Source organism: Buteo buteo, chromosome 1 (genome assembly GCF_964188355.1).
Source record: "Buteo buteo chromosome 1, bButBut1.hap1.1, whole genome shotgun sequence".
In the NCBI taxonomy this organism is placed as follows: Eukaryota; Metazoa; Chordata; class Aves; order Accipitriformes; family Accipitridae; genus Buteo; species Buteo buteo.
The window spans coordinates 69288773-69308881 of record NC_134171.1 but is presented as its reverse complement, the minus strand read 5'-3'; the positions used below and the strand labels follow the sequence as shown (position 1 = coordinate 69308881).

The 20109-nt window shown below is 38.6% G+C and overlaps 1 protein-coding gene across 4 annotated transcripts in view; it reads right to left on the bottom strand.

Annotated features, from left to right (window-relative positions):
* Positions 1-20109, bottom strand: part of TTC29 (tetratricopeptide repeat domain 29) — a 374033-nt gene that overhangs the window by 309865 nt on the left and 44059 nt on the right. For 2 of the 4 annotated variants that reach the window (XM_075035166.1, XM_075035148.1), the window contains exon 1: positions 6701-6739. The exons of the other annotated variants lie outside the window; for them this stretch is intronic. The gene's annotated coding sequence lies outside the window, so the exon portion shown is untranslated. Of the gene's footprint in view, positions 1-6700; positions 6740-20109 lie in introns of those variants that run through there. 4 annotated transcript variants of the gene reach the window in all.

Sequence of the window (20109 nt, the reverse complement as noted above, 5' to 3'; positions counted from 1 at the left end):
AGAAAGATAGCATTGTCATACTATCATATGCAACAGAACAAAAACCAGTATTCGAAACAGTCAGTATATATTTCCTGCCTTGTACTAATTCGGTGGTTTTGCACTGCTAAGTGCAGAATTCCATTTAGCAGTACAAGGAAAATATTCTCATGTCCTACAACATTTCATCAAAATCTCATTTTCTTCCCACCCCCGTTCCCCCTCCATTTCTATCCAGCCATCTCACTCCACATAGCAACTGAATTCAAATTGTCCACAGAAGAAAGGTATCTGGTTCCATGCTAAATTATGGCACTCATTTGTTTTCTGTCTGGACTGAATTAGGGAGTGCATGTTATTAGTGCTCACAAAATCCCTCTGTTATCCCTCTTTGAACTCCTATTCTCTTACACTACATCCATGATTGTACTACTTTGTCTTCCTCCCGGGTAAATGGTACTATGATAAAACCAATCTCGTCTTCTTTCTCTGATGAAGAAAAATCATGACATATATCATTCATGGATGAGAAACTCCCTCAGTGGACTGACCTGCCTCCATCTGCTTGAAATTAGAGAGCAGTCTATGTCATATCCTATGTGTTCAAAATGATCCCACTTACACCTCAGTGTCTGAGATGTCAAAACAAGTAGTCCGAATATTTGGCCTTCGGTTACCTTCAGAGACATTTCCCCCATTTGAGAGACAGGACACGTGCGAACGTGTGCTTGTGTACACATATATGCACACACACACATGCAAGCACAAGAACAAGCACTTAGGCACACACAACCAGTATAGGTCTGTGCTGTTCCACAGCCAAACACTATCCTATATTTTCCAGTCAATGGCTATTCCCAGGAATTCTTTAAAAAAGGTTGCCATACAGAAGTCCTATAAAAAATGTATTTAGCTTCTGAATGGAGGTAGGGATTTCCAGCGAGTCCAGAAGATAGGAGAACTCTATCACATACAGGTGAAACCGCTCTACACAAATTACTGGGTATGTACAGGCTCACTGATAAATATTCTCCTATAAATACTACTTTCTAAACAAAAATTCATGCAGTTTCAAACCATGCCATTGTAGACAAAAGTCATATTGTCCTTAAAAAGAGCTAGTAAGTAATCTTTTTTTACAACACTTTTTTTTCCCCAGCAGTTTGTGAAAATAAAATATGAGTGATTCAAGCCCTAACACTTACAGGCACCAATGACTTAATTATTTAACAGTTCCTGGACTGCTGATATTTCCAGCCTGTGGATTTAGTTACAAGCTCAGACCTAGGGAATTGTGTTACTGAAAACAGATTATTAAATAATGAAATACAGGCTTTGAAAAGCCTCTGAGATGTTTACCTTTAGGAATAAGACCAGCATTAAGAGATTTCTAATAAAATATTGAATGAATTAAGGGACTTCCTTTTTCTGTATGCAGAGGTTACATTTAAATCCCCTCACTGCGTAGCAGCCTTAGGCAACACAACCTGACTTGACATTCAGTTGCCTTGAAAAGGATGAAGAAGTCAGGTTTTTCTACATGAAAGGCAGGCAGGACTCTTCCTTCTACTCTTTACTTGTTCTCTAGGCTCCCCAGTTGAGTAGGGCTGTAGTGATTGAACTAAAAACCCTAGAAAGACTTTGCCTGACTTTCATTGGATTTTAAGTGCATGTGTGTTTATTTTCTGGCATTGAAGCTAAAGCAAAGCTAACTTTTGTTTGTGAAGCTCATAACTGAAGCAGCCTTAAGCCATGTCAAGCCACACAAGTCTTTGTAACAGCAAGAAGTCCTGGCCATCAGTAAGCACAAAAAGAAACTGAAGGCCTGCAGGGTCATTTGCTAAGTCAGACAACATTGGTGAAGGTCAAGAAAAACAGGTTACTACTCTGAGTCTCTAAAAGCCCTCTCTGAGAACTAAAACAAACAAACAAACAAACAAAACCCCAACACAAAAAACCCAAGAATTTTGCAAATGTATTCTTATAATTTCCTCCCTTCCAAACATTAATCTTCAAAAATCTTTTCAATGGTAAGAAACGCTACAACCTAGTCTTTGTAAAACTTTGCCTGAGACCTGACTCTGTGATCCATTAGCAGCACTGCAAAGGTCACTGATTCTTTCATCATAGCCACATCAAATACCAGTCATAGGTATACATCTTTTAGCATCTCAGCTTCAACTAACCACCCAGTTCTCTCCCTGAACCGCTCCCTTGTCAAATACTGGCAGCCAGCTCCTGTCACTGCACCTTTTTCTGACACACAAAGAAAGTATTTGGCTAGTATAGCTGTGTGATAAGGCATAAAAGGGTGCGTGTACACTCCCAGGTGCAGGCTGTCAAACACCAGCCCTGCTTTCTCCGCCTCCCCCCAAACTCCCAAAGAGCGAGCTAAGTTTGGCTGGGAAGCTGGGCAACTGCTGTAGTGATAATGACTGTGACTGCAATAGGTGACACCACTGGAATCTTCTGTGTTACTGACACAAAATATGACTTTGTCTCATGATAATGCCAACTATTGTGGTATTTGCAAAAACAGTAAGTGCAAAAGGATTTAGATATCTGCAGATAGGTATGGGGCTTTTCCTTCCCTTCCCAAGTGTCCTGCTTGAGAGATTTTGATCTCACTGGGAAGGGCTGTGAAGGGGTCTGTGACATCTACAGAAGGACTTGACTGTGGAGGTTATGTGAAAAGTCAGTGAGACACAGAGACCCACTCCTTTTCATTTTCTCCCATACTGTCAGATCCTACGCATCACCACAGGCTCATTGCTCACTCCTTGCTTGGGACCTGCTTACCTCCAACAAAATATTCTGGCATTTTACTGGGCAAAAGGTGGAGAGCTGATGTTTGAGTCTGAAGGAAAGAGGAGTACAGCTTTCCTCCTGCCTATTTCCCTCCCGGGCTGGTGTGGAAAGTCTTCACTTCTACCCTATTATACTGCAGCACTGGGTGTTCTTACTCAAAGGCATAGTCAGGTGTGACCCACGCAGTTTTGATTTAAGGCCCAATGCAGAAGTTTCCATACTAAGGATGCAGGCCCAGGATTTTGACCTGGCCCAACTCTTCTGCACAGACAAAAATATAAGACTTTTGAATCATTTCTGCCACAGACCATGAAGAGTTTAAACACAGCTTAAAACAGTTTTACACACTAAATCAGGGCTTAATACCTCTCTCCCTTGTGATGCCTCCATCTGTCATGGCCCAGACATTCTTTGAGTCTGTCTACAGGCTGCAACTCCCCTTGTTCCTAATGAGGCCAAACCGAATTTGACACTGACTGAATGGTAACTCAGAATGGCTTCCCCAGAAGAGAGCATTAATTGTTCTTTCCTTGAAAGGTCTACAGCACATAGAGAAAAAGCTAAAACAAAGAGCTCCATGCATATGTTTTTCCTTAACTATAACTCAACCTTGCCTAGCATGGAGTGGGTAATTCCCCTCATGCTAACTCATCCTCATCTGTGATAGGGGATCATATCAAAAGGCCTGGATTCTTCACTATTAGAAGACAGATAAGGAGGAAAAGCTCAAGGGAATCACTTTGTAAGAGGATACCTCTCTTGTACTAACACAAAGGAAAGCCAAAAAGACAGTAAGGAAAAAAAAAAATCAGACCCATTAGGGTCTAGATATACATCCAACAAAACTTTGAAATCCAAGACTTGTCAGACCAGTCAACTTTCATTTTTATGGACATCTTGGTCACATCTTTTTCTGAATCCCTAATCTTCTTTTGTTTTCCCTGTAAGAAGTCATTCCCAATACTTGTTCCTGTACAGTTGCTACTCCCATGACATACTCCCTGTCAGAGACTGTCTCTGTACTCGTCACCTCAGCTGGTATGTAGGTTGTTTGGCACGGGATGTGTGACTTACACAAGGGTCATTAATTCTTGATATATCTGCAAAGCTCTTGATCTTAGCCTTCGTCTTTTAAGCAAACTTTTAAAAAAGGAAAGGGAAAGGCAGATTGCAACACTAATTTATCTTTTTGTCTGCCAGCAACAAAGGAACCAATTGGCAAAACTCTGGCCCACCTCTGCATGCCTGTGCAAGTGAGGGAGAAAGTGGAGAAACTCTTCCTAATTCTATTTCCAAGGGCTACAAAAGTTGCAATTATTATGGCTGGAGAGTGTCAAGGCTATTTAGGGTCCAGTGCAATTTCTTATTCAACAGTTTCCAAAAAAAAGACATTGTCCTTTCTTAATCTTATACAACACTAAGACACCTACATGCTATTTCTCTGGAAAAGCAGTGACATGTCATGGATGTCTCTTTTGGATTATTTGTGCAATTACTTTTTTACAGATACATTCTTTACTGCACTGTAAGGCAGTAAGACAGTGTCCAAATAAGAGCAGATTGACATAGGTTGATTTCCCTTGCAGCTTATACAGACAGTCCTTGAAGCAAAGATTTTGCTGAAGCTCTGTTTAAATCAAACTAAAATGCAACTGTTAGCCCTTCATAACTGTAAATGCAGGTTAAAAAGTCTTCTCATAAGCCAAATCCAATATAACTCTAATTGTTCATGTGTTCTGTGGATCTAGTCCAATAGCTTTAATAGTTTCCAGAAGCTCACAGGAAACATCTGAAGTATAAACACACAGAATTTACTGTCACCAGAGCAGCATACTTCCATCTAACACAGATAGGTGTAGAACATAATATGACACCAAAGAGCAATTAAAAAATTACTTTCACTTTCCCAGTACATCAGATTACCAGTGATGGGGAGGGGGGGATCCATGATGCATTTGTCAGAGAGAAATCCACACAGTTGAAGCATAACAGAAACCTTACCAAACAGATCTACATAAAAGGCTTAGGATCTTTCCATTCATATGCTGTACCTGGGAAAAAAAAGCTTTGACTCAGAAAATAGTACATGTTTTTCTGAAGCCCTATTTTGTTGTTAGTAAAACATTTTTTTATTTATAAGGCCATTTCAATTGCTCATACCCAATTTTTTTTCTTGGTCAGCTTTTTTCACCTAAAAGCATGACTTCCCTCTTTCCCTTTGTATGTGATTACAATGTCATAAATACCAATATGCCTTCTTGAATTAATTTAAAATATGAGAGGCACTGTTCCATACTTCACAGCATTTATCTCCAAGAACTGCAAAAGCAGGAAGTGACCTGCAAGTGTAATAAACAGATGACTTTATTTTTATTTTCTTTAATAATCTGGGCAGACAGTGTTCATGTCAGAATCACAGTTATGCACAATGAACCTTTGAACAATGGCCCAGTGCATCCACATATGTCTGATAGTTGGGCCAAGACATTCTAGTGCTCTTCAATATTTATTTCAGGCTATGATTGACTGGTTGGTGAAGATTTTTGTCAAATATTTTCAGAGCTGGGTCTTTATTAATGTGGATTAAATTGTCCAGTGTGAACAGATGGTAACAGGAGATTCGAGAAAAACAGCTCTTTTGATTTGGAGGGGAGACTGTCTTTCCTATTCTAGGGACTGTGGAGTGTGGCTCCATCTAGACTTCTAAGAAGTACTGAGCTCCAAGGAACTTGGAAACATGCTATTTAATGTATGTGGCTTAAATTCTCACCCTTTACAGAATCAAAGAATGGTTGAGGTTGGAAGGGACCTCTGGAGGTCATCTGCTCCACACCCCCTTCTCAAGCAGGGCCATCTAGAGCCAGTTGCCCAGGACCATGTCCAGATGGCTTTTGAGTACCTTCAGGGTGGGAGACTCCACAACCTTGCTGGGCAATAAGCACCAGTGCTCAGTAGCCCTCACAGTAAAAGTGGTTTTGGTTGTTCAGACAGCACCTTCTGTGTTTCAGTTTGTGCCCACTGCCTCTTGTCCTGGCATTGAGCACCACTGAAAAGAGCCTGACTCCATCTTCTTTGCACCCTCCTTTCAGGTATTTATATACATTGATAGGATCCCCCCTGAGCCTTCTCTTCTCCGGGCTGAACAGTCCCAGCTCTCTCAGCCTTTCCTCATATGAGTGTCCCTGAATCATCTTAGTGGCCCTTTGCTGGACTCTCTCCAGTAGTTCCATCTCTCTTGTACTAGAGAACTGCACATAGCACTCCAGGTGTGGCCTCACTGGTGCGGAGTAGAGGGGGAGCATCACCACACTCTTAATAATGTAGCCCACCAAATAAACACACAATACACACCAAACATATCATTATGAAGAAATACAGGACACAACTTCCACAACAAAATTAGCAGTGTTTTGCTCTTTATAATAACAACATCTGAGTTTCAGTTTTGCTGACAACCTAAGTATCCTACATTTGATCACAGCTGATGCCAGATGCAGAGCCAGACTGTGACAGTGGTAATGGACAGGTGGATACTGAGAACAATCCACACAAAGTCTACTCAGGGACCAAACAGTTACACAAATGGATGGGACACTTTTTCTACCCCAACATCAGGAAGGAATTGTCCCCTCCAGCATCCCCAAAGAAAAAGATGGTAGCACGGTGGGAAAGAATAAGAGTATCTAGGAAGTTATTACCCTATATTCCCTGAAGTGTGGTGGCTTTGGGCAGCTTTCTACTATGCAGAGAAATAAAGTTCTTTCCTGCTTAAGGTGAAATTTCCCCCTAAGCTACCCAGGGGCTGATATAGTACTGCACTGGCCTGCATCCAGACTATAAATAATTTGCCTTAGTCTACACCTTAAAAACTTCATTAACTATGACCTTTCAAAATAAATTAAGCTTGACTTACCTTGAAAAATCCACTTTCTGTTGAACTAATCGTTTTCATAACATTATCACCCTAAAAAAACCTAAAAAGATATCATGTTATTTAGAAAGCAGATATGAAACAATGAGCCCGCATCTTTTAAATACATGAGAGATTTTTCTCCCTTCTGACTGATTTTTAAACTGTCCTTATTTTCAAATATTACAGGGCTTTTATCTTGTTCATTTTCTAGTAATCTTCTTTGGAAGTAGTAAATAGAAACTGTAGGTTTCTTAGTAGACATCTCCTCCATAAATAAACTTTGCTTCCTGCCATTTCTTGTGTTTGATTAGCTAGAAATAATTGTGCTCAGACTTTCGTGGTCCATTATGGCCCTCTGCTCCCCAGACCTCCCCTTGGCCGGACTTACAAAGGGCAAGAAATTGGCTCTTACACTTGCTGACATGTGGCTGGTGAAATCCATAGGGAAGGCATGTAGTGGTGAAGAGCATATTAATCAAAGATAATAGCAAAATACAACTGTCCCTCATTACAAGGACAACTGAACAATTCTCCCTGACTTTCAAGCAGACTGGGTTCTCCTGCTTTTATCAAAGACAATAAACAGACTTCATTATAAATATAAATGCAAAGGGCCAGGTTCCACAACACAAGCTTAAATCAGAAGAGATTGTGTTCTAGTCAATGCAGCCAAGCTGGTACATTGGCATGAAAACTAACTAGCAAAGAGTAGGCAATGAACAAGAATTTTGACAACACAGCCACATTTTGTTCTCTAGAAACTAGCCTGATCTTTCAAGTAATGCAAGCAGGATTTGATACCAGATACACATATATTGCCAAATTACAATCATGGGTTTTTGAACTTCCGGAAATGTATCTGTGCACAATTCTACAGAAAGAGCTTTACATGAATGCCTCTCCTTTCTCTTTCAACCCTCTTTTCTGTTTCTTGCAAGCATGAAGAAATCTTCATTTGCCTAGCCTTAGAGACTTCAGTTAATATCACAGCTAAGAATTTTAAAAGCTACAAAGAAGTTTCCACAATGCATTTGAGACTAAACTACAACACTGGTTTTAGTCTACAAATCGGCTAGTCCCATGGACTTTTTTCAGTTTCCATTTGATCCAAGTGTCCTGATCTCAGAGGGGATCACTTCTGTTGTTCCAGTTAAACTATTTAGCATTGAACGAGGTCCAAGCAATATAAAATACCACAGGAACATTAATTACCAGAGAATAAAACTTTAAATGATTACATGAACTCACTGAAGTACTCCTACAACTGAATAAACCTTTGCAACTTCTGTTTGAGGAGCCCAGCTGTCCCTGATTTTTTTTTTAACCTCTGCAGAATTTGAGTCCTAGAAGGAAAGAAGATCAGGAGAGGGAGAAGGGGCAAGTTGTTTGTTTGCTATACCCATGCTATCAAAAATTAGACGATCTGTACCTTTTTTTTTTTTCATAGAAGAAAAACATTCATCTGGGAAGACAGTTCCCATAGAAATCAAGCTCTGTTTGCATGAACATTTCTCCCGGAATATTCTGTCAGGAGGGATGGCAGTGTGGGATCAGCTGGAAGCTATCAAATAAATTCACCAAACCAGATCAGCTCTGTTTCTTTTCCTTACCTTTCTTCAGCAGATTTTTTCCCCTTTTGGGGGTACCAGGACATAAGGGATACACAAAACTTTATTTGTGTAATGTCTTCAGCATAGATCACTAGCAGCATTTAGCTACCTTGCTACATTGTTTCTCTGACTGAGAACATGGGACTTTAATTAGCACAAAGACAAATTTACATGATAGTCAGTTGAGAGGGGGCACAACCACAGCATTTCATATAGTAGTCTAAACCAGTGGAAATACTCAAAATGCCTCTCAAAAAGTACAAAAAAGAAAGAGACTAAAACCTACTTATTTTCTAACCATTTAGCATCACTCTTCAATGATTTTTTTACTACATACAGGTTTTAAATGCAACTACATTTGCAATTTGTTACTGTGTATTAGTAATATTATAAACCTGTATGAACTTTATTCCCAGACTGATGGACTTTAATCCTATAATCCTGCCAAGAAAAACATTTCACATTCACTGCAGTAAACAAGAGCTCTACAAATGTAGAAGGAAGTCACTTACCAGATGTTACTATTTGTCTTACAAGTCTGTCTTTGACTTTTGCTTATTTTCTCTTGACCTTGTAGGCTTCTCCCATACACACTTGGCACAGAAAAACAAATGTGAAACCTCTGAAAGCCAGTTGTTATCCAGCTAAAGAGTTCCTTGAGACCTGATATGTATACCTTTTAGTGTGTCAAAAGAACTACTCATACCATTTGACCACCACTAAAGGATCACTATATAATGTTCCTGACTTTTCTGAAACTATGCCATATACCTTCACACTTAACTTGCAGCTTTTGCAAGGTTAATCAAGGCACTGAACAAATAAACCAAATAAAATCCCAGCTAAGAAATGCAGTTAAATTATCTCATTCAAAATCATAGAAAAGGAAGATTAGATGATCTGTGTCTATTTATAACAATATATCCTTGCTATTATTAATGAAAGAGTCTTGAACAACAATATCAGTAATTCAACAACTGAAATTAATAGAAGTATTTCTATTTCAGACTTTTAAAACAACATTCTCCCTTTCCCTCCTAAATAAACAGGAGACTACTGGTGGTTATAAAGCTACACAGCATTTGAAATGCACGTGGTCACTTATTAATACATTTGTTCACATACATACAAGCATTCAGCACAAATTCCTGCTGCAATAGCTAAACCTGAGGGTTGTGTGTGGATCACTATTGCTAGATGTGTTTCACTGAACTAAGAACCTTCCTCTCACTCATCACAGGTGGAACTAGCATGTACTGCCACTGAAGCTATTGAACTTCCAGAACCACTAAGAAGTTTCCAAATAATTAAATAATTTTAAAATAATTAAAAACTAGTGTCCAGAGTAATAGTCTGAAAGCAGCTGTCATAGAGAAAGAAAATACAGAACAAGAAACTTGCAAAAAGCACTTTCTTCTACACCATCATTTCAGATTTGCCTGGGTTCTGCTTTCACCAGCTGCATTTTAGCAGCTCCAGAAGAACATGGGAGACATGCTGCTGTTTAAGCTGTGCATGCAGAAGATGGGATTTAGCCATGTACTTTTAGCACTTTTTCTTCTGCTATCACACCGCTTTCTTTTCTCCCAAATGCCTACTAAAAATGTTTAATAGCATGGGAAAAGAGCTGAAACAGAAAGGAGGAAACATCTGGAGCCCCAGCTCTCTATGTGCAACAGTATTAAAAGGACAACATTTCTCTCCATGGTTTCTGTGAACAATGGCAACTGGTCCAGAGTTGTGCTTGTGAGATGGATGGGAGGAAATCTTACACCAGATTTCTTGCTGCTAGTTGACAGTAGAGGAATGGCCCTCAGGAGAAGCATTGCCACACTCAAATTGAGTTGAGGCATAGTCCCAGCCCTTTGGTTTTGGCCAATCCTAGCAAAAAAGGTGGAACTGAAAAGGAAGCAAAAACCTGAGCCTGAAACTGAAATCAGCCCAGGCAACAAACAGGACGCAGCTGTACGAAAGAAATAGCCTAATTCAGCAAAAATGCTCTGACCAGGACTGTAACCATGGGGCCACTCACTGAACAAAGCAGCAGAGACCAAGATTCACGTGTATCGCATCCAAGAACAGACCACCACCAGAAGCAAAAACATCCTGGTTGGGACTAACACAGCAAGTCAGCTGGGGCTGCGAAACATACCGGGGAGATTTAAGTCTGTAGGTATGTGAGGCTGTGTATAACCACAATACACTTGATGTGTTTGATTCATAGTAGAGAATCCAGAATGCTCCTTCACTCTGCTTGAGGTTTTGTTTCTGCTCAAACAAGTGTGTACATTTTTATCTCAATGCAGCAGGTATGTCTGTGATGACTGCTTCTCCTCAGAAGTTATGGAAAAGGCATTTGAACCTAGAATGGCCTGGCATAAAGAATTAAATGTCATGCTCCCTAGGAAGATATTGGAAAGGAGATTAATTTTACAAATTCAGGTAAGATGAAGAACGGTGATGTGGCCATAGTTAAGGCAAATAACTTGGCTTCAATTCAGCCAAATACATGATCAACATTAAGTCCTTGGATTTGTCCTTCATTGAAGCTCTTACACCACTGTTAGTTCACTCCAGAAATACTCTGTTAGGGCAAACAAGTATTTTGAAATATTGTGACATTTTAATCACATCAGTCCTGCTTAGTCTGCCTGACAACCTGAATAGTCTTTTTATCTTAAATACACATACTTAAAAAACTGGGAGGAATTTAAAATATATTATAGAACCAAATAACAGCTAGAGTTCATATTTAAATATCTTTGAAATAAATGCAGTCTTTTCCTTAATAATAACTTTATATGGGTTACACCTGTTTTCCCATAAATATATTGCTAATCAAAGGAAAATAACCAGAAAACCACATGGAAATGACCAAGATAATTGCAGTTGCTTGAGATATGACCAACAAAATCAGCATCCATTTTACACATGCACACATGCACATACATACTTTTGTTCCACCTTAGGTCTTTAAAATTCTGTCTTCTACTATTATAAACAAGAAATACATGTACATTTTGCAAGAATATAGAGTTGTAAGTAGATCAAAGACAAACACTAATAAAGGAAAAAAAAAAGAAAAATTAATAGTTATCATATAGCTCCCAGAAACTACAAACAAACAGAAGCAAAACAAACTCACTGATAAAACAAAAGTGAAATCAGAGAATTTGTATTTTTTCTCCTGCAGCATCCTGGGAACAGATTTTAGAACTGTGCACATGAGTAACTTGAATATACATGTCACATGGATAGAAGCATTAGCAAAACAATCCTTGGTTACTTTTGCTGTTGAACTTCTCTTTATGCTTGCACAACTTCTGTATGGCAACTTGCAAATAATAAGCCGCCTGTTGGGGGAAAAGTGGCAAGAGACACTTAGGTCAGAAATAGAGGAAAGTCACATGTAGAGTGAGTGACAAATAAAGGTTTTAAATAGCATCTTGGAAAAATAATTTTGAAAACTTGATGTTCAAGAATTGTTTTATACAGTCTTAAGTTGTTCTAGAAATATTTTGATGCATGTAGATTCTGAAAAGAAAACAGCTGGGGAGGGAAGAAAAAGGCAATTAAAAGCAAAACTTTTGGAAGGGAGAATATGTTTTGGGGTAAGGTTTTGCTCCCTCTGTTTTCTTTCCAAAGCCATCAGAAACACAAAGCCTACTTTTCCACTCATGTCTTTCTAAAGAGTAGATGAGTTAAGCATCAAGTTAGAAGATAAATGAACATTAAACATATGTAAAATCAAAAGGGGCATATAATCATAGTAAAAATAAAAGGCCCTTTCACTTTAGTTTCACATCACCTATTTCTTGTCAATACATTGATTTCGACTGTAAATTCTCAGAGAAGAATATTGTCCCAGTGTTTCAGTCTTGTAAAACCAATAACAATAATAATCTGCTAAAATACAATACCAGGAATAACTATGGCTGTTCTATAATACCAATTAGGTATTAGTACCTCCTTTTCACTAAGATGTTGTAAATATTTGGTATGTATGGAAATAATCTGTGATGGATAAATTCTGAAAATGTAGTTGCTTGACTTACTCTCTAAGTTTGGATGCTTATCAGAACACTTTCAAACTCCTTGAAGGGGAAACCCCAGCTGTCTTCATAAGAGGCAGCTAAAACCTACATGACACACAACTACAGTTGTATAATATGCTCTTGTATCAATTCAGTAGTTGGAGTAGCTGCCATATCTTTTCTGCATTGTATTTTCCTTACAATGTATTTAAGCTCCAAAAGCATATATTTTGCAAAACCTGAGCTTTGCTTAATCAAGGTTGTCCTATCTCACCATTGACCTGGGTAACAGAAAGTCAGTTTTAAGCACCCCGTTCTACTCTTGCTCACGTTGAAAAGCTCCATAACTGCAATGGAAGATTGAGTTCTTGTATGATATTTTGCATAAATTTTGTTTAAAAAAGCAAGCAAACAAAAATACCCCAATGGCTTGTAACTAAAACCAAATGAATTTGCACAGCAGATAAAGAACAAACACAAAGTCTGAACTCCGTGTTGTTTCTGCCTTACAAATAGGCTCATGTTTTTCTCTGTCAAGTTCACTGCTGCTTTTGTGGAGTGTCGTTCAGGGTATTTCAGTCATATAACGGCAAGTATCACAACTCGCGCATCAAGTTGTGCCAAAAGACAGGAAGGAGGAAGAGAAGACAGGGAGACTGAAGTCTGCTTATTAAAAAAAAAAAAAAAAACACAAGCAAAACAAAACAAAAAAACACCAAAAAGCCCACAGAAAGGGAGAATTTTGCTTTGAAAGTCATGGAAAAACACTGAGATCCTCAGCAGTTCAGCTAACTCATTTACTTTAAAGGCAGCAATATTTTTTTAAAAGAGACTACAAGAAACAAGTGAAAACAGTAAGAATGGTGCTGTGGCCTGGGGTAAGTAGTAGCACACAGAGGAAATATTCTGCAGACAGCTCTGAAACAGACATCTTCTGCAGGTGAATATGGGAGACTGTTTCTTAATGTTCCAGCTAACTTTCCACTTGTTTGTTCTGTCAAAATCATGGGCAAAAAGCATGGTTATGATCTTCAAAAGCAGTTAGGAAGATAGCTGTAGTGTCACATGCCTAATCTTTTTAATGCAATTACATGTGAGCAGGAAATGCTCCTGCTTGAACTCCAAGTCCTACTCATTCTTTTATCTACAGAGTCTTTGCTACTGAGTGCTGCCTAATAATCAGAGTCTGAACACAGACCCAAGAGAGTTGGATAATTGTGTATTTGAAGAGAAAGCAGCTTCAGGCCCTTTGGGGAGTAAAAAAGCAAGCATGGTGTGAATGTAGCCATTTTATTTAGAAAACAGAACAACGTAAAAACAGTATGGCACACATTTGAATGACTCAAAATGTCCAGAGGTTGTTGTCAAAATAGAACTGTAAACAGAAATCCTAACTGAACAGACACATTTCCAGGGAATCAATGAGGCTGTATGCAACCATGAGGCCAGCATGCTTCAAAATTCATTGCACAGTCCTATTCTTTCACCACATTTGGAATTGACCTTGAGTATAACATAGAGACCCCAGCCTCCACACCAGCTTTGTATAAACTAGCATGCAGGAAGAAATGGCTCATGCACTGGGGTAAGGATGTGGCCACAACTTGCATATGGACCCATCTTTTCTGTGTTCCACAGCATATGCAAAATCATAAAGCCACTGCTTTATGCTATACTATTATTCTATCAATCCTTTTTGCAATCAGGGATACGCAAAATGATTATTTAGTTTGCTGACTGGAGGAAGAGTGGAGGATTGGTAAAGAGGACAGTTTGCTGATTTGGATTTCTCAGGACTGCTCAGTAATTTAGGTATCTGCAAGCAGCATGTGGCTTTTTTGAAGTCATATGTTAAGTCATACATCTAAGAAAAAAATGAATATACAAAAAAAGTTGTCATGAAAAACCATGACACTGGACAGGACTAGAAAGTTTGAGGATAATTAGCTAGCCATGAAGTGCCTGGTGTACTGGTGGGACCAAAAAGGACAAATGTAATCAATAGCTACCCATGCAAGGGAATCTAGAGCATCAACAAGAAATTATTATATTCCAGTATTTGGCAGAGGTATCATGCTAACAGAATACCATGTCCAGATCTGATGTCCAGACTCTAAGGAGGGTCCTAATAACATGAAGACAGTTTTGAAAAGGGGAATAGGAGTAACTGATGATCAGAAGAACTATGGGCAATAATGTTAAATCCTAGGAGTGCGACCTGTCTAGCCTAACCAAAGCCAGTTAAAGGGACAACTTAGTCCATTCTGTGAGTACTAGCCAGGAAATAGAAATATGATAGAAAGTATTTCAATCTCAAAGTTATAAAGAGATATTATGAATAGGACTCAAAACAGACAATTTCAAGCCAGAAATAAAGCATGTTTTGTTGGTTTGTTTGGTTCTTAAACACTCAGGATAGGCTTTTGTTGGAATAACTTTTTTTTTTTTTAAATCAAACATAGATGGTTTTCTAAAAGACATGTTCTATTTCAACATGGAATTAGTTTCTACTAACCTGAAGCACTCAGCAATGTGAAAAGTACCCAAACACAAACTCCTTATTAACGCAAGCAGAGGAGGAGCCTTAACCTCCTGGATACTGGGGAAATTTTCCCTCCTGAAAAAAATGATCACTCTCTTTTAGCAGATGTGCCCAGGCCTCAGTACTGGAAGCTAGGCTCCATTTCTGCGTCAGACAAGGAAAACAGTAAACAGAAATTCTCTTCCCTTTCCCCATTGATTTGAGAAGTACATCAAGTAAAGGCTTCACTGAAGATTTTCATAAGGTATAGCTATGCAAACCATAATGTAGTTGCAATGACCAGCATTTGACGGTGCTTAAGTGAAGTTTGAAAAAAATGTTTTAAAGGATGCATCTGAAAATTCTCAAAGCAGGTCTGACTGCGCCCTTCTGCATAGCCCAACAGATACAAAACTGACTGTATGCTACTAGTGCGCTGTTGTTAAATTACCAAAAGTGGTGCTTGCCAAAAATTCCCCCTTTTTCAAAACTTAGGGGAATTAAAAGGACAGGATTAGATTTAGATCCAGATGACAGCCCAAACTGAGTTGGGAACAATGTGGAACCAAAAAAGCTGACTGGTAGTTGGAGAACTGTTACAGGACAGTCTGTTCCACTCTGCAGGACATCTCTGGCCAAAACAAAATGCTTTTGCCATCTCTTCCCTCTTTTCCTCTGTACTTAGAGAAGTCCAAAGATAACCCAGCTGTTGTTTTAAAATTAATTATTTCAGTGGGAAGTTTCAAAGTTTTATGTCCATAAATTCATTCTTTATGTAGTTTAAGAGAGGTAGGTATTCAAACTGAATGATGACATCACATAAATACAAGTACACTAGTGCTCGAGTCAAAGTTTTTATCCACCTTGCCTTGCATTGTACTGTAGGAGAAAGTGTATTCTGGAGTGAGAAAGGGGGGCGGGCAGGGAATCTTACTTGTATCAAAACATGCTCATAAATCAGAGGCACAGATGGCTTTACTGTTTAAAAAACAATCAAAAGATTAAACAAGTGATAATAGTCTACTAAGCACAACAGTTTTGTATTCGCTGCAGTGTCACTTTAGAAAATTATCTTGTCCAGACTTAACTACAAACACGCACAGTAAAGGATAACAGGACTGATCTTAACTGTTCTTTTGCAGTTATAGAACTAGGTTTAGTTAAATGAAGGTTAAGGAAAGGGTTGAAAGAAAAACTGAGGAAAGAGACAACATGAGCAGAAAGAGAACCTAGGAGAATGGCTGGCAGGAAGATGGCATGGTGGAAGCAGTTGCTGTTGTGAAAGCCTGCCAAGAAGGGAGCGGGAGTTTGGCCCCAGCAACATGCCACCAGGATGTCAAGGAATGGCAGACCTGAGGCTAAAGTCAAATGAGCTTGCTGAAAGTTGTATGGAGGGCTTCCTCTGTATGAGCAAAGGGTTTTCAGTCTTGTGGAAGCAATGAAACTTTTTGATCTTTGAGATCAAATCAGACCACATTACTGAAGGGTCACTGAAGCAACTCGTTAGAGCCATTGGCTGTACTTTTCTTGAGCCACAATTAAAGCTCATGTTTTGCAGGCTGGTGCTGATGATTTAAGAGGAACAAAATGACAAAGTAGACTTTAGAAAGATGGACAATATATTTTTATAACTTTTGAAATCCAGCTGTCTTATAGAAAGTTCATTTCGTTTAGCTGGCTATTTTTCAGTAGCCAGTAGGAACTTCAGTAGTAGGAACTTCCAGGGTTTCTCTGGATTTTCTGACAACTATATTTTTCTCACAAAACATTCTCCCTCTTATTCTTTTCCAAGAAGCTTTAATTACAATGATGGTGTGGAAAAATACTAGTTGAACATGATTCATCTTAGAGATGTGTAAGGTAATGAAGAACTATGAAGTCTCCACCTGCAGGACTATTCACAGCAGATGTTCTCTTACCCTAAATTTAAAGTTAAGTATTTTGATGGTTTGCAAATGAATACAACATGTAATAGTTAAAAAGTTGGTTTTCCTACTGGGCACTTGGCCAACCCTTAGGAAAGCGGTCATGGATTCCCACTAAAGCACAGAGAATCTCTTGAGAATAGAGGTCTATCCATCATGAGCTCATATGAATTTTATGTTCCAGTTCTCAGAAAAGTATTTTTCTTTCCTTGCTCATTGTCTACCCATTTATTACATCAGAACAAAATCTCATTGTTTTATTTGCTAATAATCACAATTTTGGATTTAAAATAAGCGTTGTGTTTCAACTAAAATTTGTATTTAAGTTCCTTTCAGAAGTACAGGAAGAAAGAGAAAAAGACGACAAAGAACAAAGAACTGAAGGAAAGTTTCATGTACTGATGTTCATATAGTAAATGAAAGCCATCACTTGGAAAAGCAGATGCTAATGTTAAGCAAGTCAACAACCTCACTACAGTTGGTATCTGCCCTTTCCTTTCTTCTATAATGGATTCTAAATGGTTGACTGTAAATACATGAGACTGATCAGGTTTGCTTTGAATCATTTGCTTTTTCCTTCAAATGAAACAAATTCATTTGAGCTACCTGATATTGCTTCCCAAGGATATACTTGAGAAGCGATTCTGTTCTGCAAGTCAATGAGAAAAATGTTCCCTAAGTGATAATTGTTTCCTGGAATGTTTGGACTGATAAACAACTTCAGTGTATTTGAATTTGAACCAATTTCCTATCCTAAATGATGTATTAGTCTCCAGGGAAAAAAAAAAAAAAGAAAAAAAAAGTTTTCTGATAAGGCTTCCACTAGCTGTGACAAAGGAAACAAGATTTTTCTTGTTACAATTTGGAAATAATACAAAGGTGTGCAAGAACTATCACACAAATACCCTGTACAATTTTCGGCCAGACTCTTAACCTCTCCAGTCTTGTCTGTTCTTGTATGAAATGACATTACTGTCTTTATCATTAGCTGTCAAAGTATTCATACAATCTGTTTTATCAGAATACCTGCAGATTAGACAAACATTAATTATCCTGTAAAGAGAAAAACATTACTAGCTGTCATTGACCAGATGAGATAAAAATTGGTTAAAGGACAGATTCAAAGAGAAGATGAAGATATCTGAAGGACAGTTTAAGCAGAATTTAGACAGCTAAATTGAGGTCCATCTACAAAATGCTTTGTCACACAAGAGATGTAAGCATTGGTAAATATCTATGTTTTGCTAGTAATCTTACTTAGGTACATATCCAGAGGCACCAATATCTTGAACAGCTTCCATGTTGGAGTAACACTCTCAGGCCTCAAGAAGTTTAAAATTCGCAGTCTCTACCCCCATCTCAGAAACCATAGTCTAGCAGATGTGTTCAGAGTTCAGCAGTCAACAATAAAAAGATGAGTAGCCTGGGGATACCTCCATGAAAACTATACTCCTGAATGATGATTAAAAGTAGAGATCAGCAGGTACAAAAAAAAATATTACTGTGAAAGCTCCCTTATTGTTGAACCAAAAAAAGTAAACTTGTACAGTACAGCTAGATTGTTTAATTCAACCTTTGTGAGCTCTACTATCATTCTGCTTAAACTAGCATAAATTAAGAGTAAAACTTATGATAATGGACACATACAAGTGTAAAAGTGACATAAATATGCAAGAACTATAACAATAATGTTGAATTAAGCAAGGATCCAAACTGAAAACTGGTCTTTTGAATCACTGTTCTCTGCATGTCATTCATTACACCTGAAGTGGAGGTAAATCAGAACCAAATCCTGGGCTATATGCAGACAAATTAGAAAAAAAATGGGCCATAAAAATGTATTTGCTTTGTCCACAAACTCCGGAATAACATTCATTAAACATTCAATATTTACCCCAAATTACCACTTAATACAGTGATATGCTACTCAGCATGCAGGAGTGTCATACTGCAGCTATAATTAGGTTTTTTAAAAAATCAGATATCATTTGTAAATCACTAATGAAAATAATCTGAGGGAAATTCCTCTCCTCTAAGAATAGGCAGGAGTAAGTGGGTAGGGATCTGTGTGATACACTTCTGGGTACTTGCTCACATACCCATAACAGGGCTGAAGCGTGTTCTGGGTTTACATGATAAGTAACAGCTCCTCTTCTAGCACTTGCCACATTGCACCTGCTAAATATAGAGTGGGACAAAAGGATAGTTCAAAGAGAAAAGATAAGAGGGTAAAGCTGTAACTGCTGTCTCTCAAAATGCACGTTGATATATGTATTTTCCATACCTAACTGGGCACAATTCCTGCCACCCACCTTCAGTTGGAAATTATTTTGTGTTTACTTTCTTCCTAATCCTTTTCTCCATCCATCTATTTTTCTGTTCTTGGTATCTCTCTTGAGGTATTTCTTGAACCCCTTTCCCTCCAAGGCTGCTCCTATTTCTTCCTCTATGACAAAAGTGGTAAATTTCAGCTTGTTGCTGAGGCACAGAGATGGGAAAGGGGCCTGGGAGTGAAGATGATATAAGAAAAATTTCACACTGCAAGATTTTCTGTTCCTGAAAAGGCCACGGATAGGAGAGAATACAGGAGCTGTGATTATTTCTTTTAAGAGAAGTTATATGCACAGCTATAACCCATAGATTCAACCTTTATGTCAGCAGCAATGGCAAGGGCAAGAGGTAGAGGTAGTTTTTCAGTCTGATTATCTTGTTTCCTTACACATAAGTAAGTTAGATTGTTTGCTAGTCCCTATAAACTACTGCCTTAGGCAGCCAGTTGCTATATCTATTCTTTGGGACAGTCTATGACTGACTGAACCTAGAACACATCCCTTCCTTTCTTCTATTCTCTATCAAGGTGTCAGTTGTTAAACTACCCTAAGAGCATCTGCAGTGAAGACAAACTGCTTTTAAGCCCTCTGACTTTGACACCCTTATTCACAGCCAACCAGCATAGAGGGAAACCTGTTTAGCAGCTTTCTACCACATACCACTACTCTAAGATATTAGCAAGGCCTGTGGATACTTACACAGGAGGCACCAATGAAATGAACCCCCTCATCAGTTCTTCAGTTCTTGTGGATCACAGTTCACAATCAGGCAGAACTTCTAATTCTTGTACCTTACATATATCCCTTTTCTAACTAGCCATAGATCAAGCTTCTACTTTGAGATCACACGTGAAGGTCCTAGCCAAAAGCTTTCTCAGCTGACCCATCCTGGCATCAGCCATTGACTTGGTCTGCCACCCATTTTGAAAATCCAAATATCCTCTACTCCTTCCAGCCCATGCACCAAAACCCCAGCCAAGTTCTCAAAG